Source organism: Monopterus albus, unplaced genomic scaffold (assembly GCF_001952655.1).
Source record: "Monopterus albus unplaced genomic scaffold, M_albus_1.0 scaffold267.1, whole genome shotgun sequence".
Taxonomy (NCBI): domain Eukaryota; kingdom Metazoa; phylum Chordata; class Actinopteri; order Synbranchiformes; family Synbranchidae; genus Monopterus; species Monopterus albus.
Genome location: NW_018128147.1, coordinates 687,850 through 692,929, shown reverse-complemented (window position 1 = coordinate 692,929; position 5,080 = coordinate 687,850).

Here is a 5,080-nt window from a genome sequence, read left to right as displayed (position 1 = left end):
CTTAGAGACTCTTTGCATCAACTGCAAACCTTTTTATTCTCCCTGTAAATTTTCTTTTTTATTCTGATCGGAGTGTACATAACACTGCAAGCCCACGCCAGTGCACTACAGCTCGTGGCCAAACAGATAAATAGCGTGGAACTGAAACATCCCGACTCTCCACTCATTGTTCTAGGGGACTTTAACAGAGCAAATCTCCCCCATGAACTGCCCAAATACACACAGCATGTTACCTGTCCCACCGGGGACAAAAATCACACTGGACCACTGCTACACAACAATAAAAGACGCCTATCACTCTGTCCCCCGCGCAGCCCTTGGACTCTCTGATCACTGTATGGTCCATCTTATTCAAACCTACAGGCAGAAACTTAAAGCTGCAAAGCCTGTGGTTGACCATATGCACCCTGTAAAAACTCATGAGCATGACTAAGCATTTAACAGCCTACCTAGACATCCTATCTCCACTAAACATTTCTAATACATACAAGTACCTAACCAATGTCTATCTGACTAAAAATACCTAACACCCCAGTGCATCCCTTGGGTCTCTGATCACTGCATGGTCTATCTTATTCCAACCTACAGGCAGAAACTTAAAGCTGCGAAGCCTGAAGTCAAATAAGTGAAGAGCTGGACTGAGGAGACTAAGTCAGAGCTATAGCACTGCTTGGACTGCACAGACTGGAGTGTATTTGAGACTGCAGCTACAGACCTGGATGAACTCACTGACACTATGACATATCAGTTTCTGTGAGGATGTGTGTGTGCCCAAAAAGACCTTCTGCACATACAGCAACAAGCCCTAGTTCACATCAGCAAGACTGAAGCAGCTTCGTCGTGCCAAAGAGGAGGCTTACAGAAGTGGGAGGAGCTACTCTGAAAAGCTGAAAGCTCAGGTTTCAGCCAACGACTCCTCGTCTGTGTGGGGGAGCCTAAAAATCATCACTGGCTATAGAAAACCATCCCCCCTTGCTGTGGAGGACCGTCAACTAGCAGACGACCTGAATGTGTTCTACTGCAGGTTTGACAATCAACACTCCCCCCTCACCCTCCCCACCTCAGATCCAGCAGCTGCTCCCTCAACAATCACCACCCTTCCCTCCAGCCCCCCACCTCTAACGAGCTGTGAAAAGGATGTTCGCGGCCTCTTTAAAAAACAAAGGATCAGAAAAATACCAGGCCCAGATGGCATGTCCCCCTCCTGCTTGTAAGTGGGTGCTGATCAGCTGGCCCTCATCTTCACACTCATCAACCACATGGCCACATCAACCTGACCGGTGTTTGATTGTCTGTTGTGTCCTGTTGCTTTTCTTCTTTTCTCTCTCCTCTATTCACTCACCCCAACTGGTCGAGGCAGAAGGTCGCCCACCAAGAGCCGGGGTCTGTCGGAGGTTTCTTCTGTTAAAGGGAGTTTTTCCTCCCCACTGTCGCCAAGTGCTTGCTCAATGGGGGATTTGTTGGGTTTTCCCTAGGTAATAATATTGATAACAGTAAGGTCTAGACCTTACTTTGTAAAGTGTCCTGAGATGACTTTTGTTGTGATTTGGCGCTATACAAATACAATTTGATTTGATTTGATTTTGATCGCAAGATCTCATGCCACAAGATCTTGTCACACCCGTAATCATTACTCTATTATATCTTTATTGAGAACATTGCTTACGGTTTTCTTTATTCTCATAGTATTCAGTATTATCTTTTTCTTTCTTTCTCTTTTCTTTTTCTTTTTTTTTTTTAGTGATTGGCCCCAGGCTGTCACTCTGATGAACACTTGACCCACAACAGTATGACTGGACAATAACCCTTAGTGCAATACCTGTAATATATACCTTGTACATATCAATTCGTCGAATCTAGACTGTGTGTATATAATACTTTATTTTTACTCCTAAGGCACATTCCTTTGCTTGATTGCACATCACTTGTTTATTTCTGTTCTCAGCCTTATATTGGTTACTTGACCATTGCTGCCTTACATATGCATTGAGAGCTAATGTACCAGAGTCAAATTCCTCATGTGTCCAACACACCTGGCCAATAAAGGTGATTCTGATTGATTTGTCAGTTTTATGGATTTACTTTTTTCTCTTTTTGTGTTATTTCAATTTATTATTGTTATTTCATTATTACACTTACTACTATCTCTGTAATCATAACCATCTTTTTTTCCTTCCCCATCAATAAACCAGGCCAGTATGGTGATGCTGTGATTAGTGCTATCTCCTCACAGCAAGAAGGTTCAGGGTTTGAGCCCCGGCCAACCTGACGCCTTTCTGTGTGGTGTTAGTATATTGTATTCTCCCTGTGCCTGTGTGGGTTCTTTCTGGAAACCCCAGCTTCCTCTCACAGTCTAAAGACATGCAGCTTAGGTTGACAGGTGACTCTAAATTGACTCTAGGAGTGAATGTGAGTGTGTGTGGTTGTCTGTCTCTAAGTGTCAGCCCTGTGATTAGAATGGCGACCTGCCTAGGGTGGACCCTGCCTCTCACCCAATATCAGCTGGAATTGGTTCTTGGTTCACCCCCAATGAGCTTAATTCGTTTCACGAAGTCTAAGCCCGGTTAAGGAGACAGGTTTAGGTGAACCCAGAGGTCCTGCCTTGAAGTCATTTCCTTGCTCTCACTATGTTGTTTTTGTTACTTATACCTGTAAGCAGTGCAGTTTGACACACTAAGCTGCAGCTTAGTTCTAGTCCAGTGCACTTCCGCTTGTCATCTGTCTTAACCAGACTGCCACTTGGTATTTCTCTACTTATCAGCTGTCCTATTCACTATACTGTGCTAGCTATGACAGTAATAAATACCAAACATTGGAGGACATTTCTGTAAATTTGGTCAGATTATAGTAGTGGCACTACTGTATATGTGACAATAAAATCGGATCTTACCTTTGCTCTGCTGACCAGTGCCATTGCACTTGGATGATAGAAGGAGCCTCGGAGCATCAGTGTGGACCAGTCTGGCCTGGTGTCGGCCCCTGCTCCTCCTGATGCAGTCAAAGGTACAGGTAATGTCCCACATCGTAAGTTGGTTACTGGCTGAGGCACACTGGCAGACTGTTGGGTGGTAGGACTGCAGGATAGCTGCTCCTTAGCATTTTCATTCGCTCAAAAAAGGGATAACACATTGGGTTTTTTTATAAGCAAAACAACAAGGTCAAATTCATCACTACATGATACAGCTAGACACAGATACCAACAGATACCAACTTGAATATTACTGCTTACTTTTTTACAGCTGAAAATAGATTTGAAAATATTCCATACTTGAAATTCTTACCTACTGCATTATCTTCTTTCCAAACATGCTGTTCAGGTTCTTTCCATTGCCATGCTCCACATGCCCCACGTTTTTTTTTAACAAGGAAAGACCTTGGCATCCTTTGAATTTTCTCAGTCTGTTCCTCCTCTACTGATCTACTTCACTTGCCTTTTATCTGACTTTCAGTCTCTTATCCTTGCCACTAAGCATTTAATTTTTGAACTTTTATGGACCAACCTCAATATCACCTCACCTTAAGCCCTTATGTCTATCCCTCATCCCTTGACAATCTGCAGGTACAATATCCCAGAAAATCACAGTGCTCATTTCCATAACACTCTGAGGAGACACGCCTGTGTTGCCTGTGCGCGTGCGTCACTTTAACTGGTCCACCACTGGTTTTGCATGTCAGGTAGTAAGAATCCGGGGAGCTTCATATTCAAGTGGCCCTTGGCATGCAAATTTTGGCCCCAGACCAAGCCCTGGCCCCAGACAAAGGGCATGGTCTAAGTAACAGAAGCAAGCACAGAGGAGCCACAGCCTTAACTGCTAGGTAAATCAGCCCTTTCTCTTTCTTTTTTCCCCTTTTTTGTTACAATTGTTTAGAGGGATTACAGGGCTTCTAAAAATACATACAAAGGCCATTCACACACACTGAAAAGATGTCAAGCGCTTGCTGTCCGTTGACTGTGTTGTTTACATAATTGCACATACCTGAAGGCAGTTTCTGTCCTGTTGTTCCATGCCATTCACTCAGTGCATGCTGGGATAAGTAGCAGCTCCTGCAACTCTGAACAGAGGTAGGTGATACAAAGAATGGATGAAAAGATGGATTCCAATGGCCAAAGCTGTCAAATCTCCAGCATGTTTACCAATGTATTACTTATTAATCTATCATTTTTATGTTGAGCTTTTCTGCTAATGAACAGTAACACTAAATGGTCTTATATTTGCGCTTTACAGCACACTCAAAGTGCTTTTACACTACTTGGCCATTCACCCATTCGCACTCCCAAGCACTCACACATTCACACACCAGTGTCATCACCGGGAGCAACTGGGGGTTCAGTGTCTTGCCCAAGGACACTTCAACGTGTGGACTGGACAAGCCAGGAATCAAACTGCTGATATTCTAGTTAGGAGACGACCTGCTCTACCTCCTGAGCCACAGCTACCACCCACTTTGCACAAGCTTGTTTAATTGTCTGTGTAGTCAGTGTGTTTAAATTCCGGGTAAAACAAAATCAGTGATTTGTGTCTAAACATATTATCAGTGTCAGAAAATAGTTGCTGAAAATGTTAAGACTGAGAACAATGTAGTGCTGAATTTTGGAGATGGACTGTTTTGTTTTGGAGTTCCGGATTTTTTGGGCGGGGCATGCATGGTTCGCACTGTAGCCATCCTTAACATAACCCTTTCCCTGCAAAGAAACGTTATAAATCCTAGAGTGCACAGAGCAGGGCCACTATTAAGACTGAACACAGATGAAAATTTACAGCCACAGTTATGTTTTTTAACTGCCTCAGTATTAAGCAGTGACAAAAATAGCAACACATGAATGATGAATGTGTTGTAGTGGGTCTGAAACAACCATAGTGGGTGGAGGGAGAGATGCAAAGCACATAACAACCACACAGCAGACCCTGCAGCTGCTGCACTATACAGAGCACCACAGTTAGCTATTAGCTGTTAGCCTAACAAAGTCGCAGACTGGACAAAGCTTAAATTTTAATTTTTCTGCAAGTTTATGCATTCATTCATCTTCTACCGCTTAATCCCTGAACGGGGTCATGGGGGGGGCCGGAGCCAATCCCAG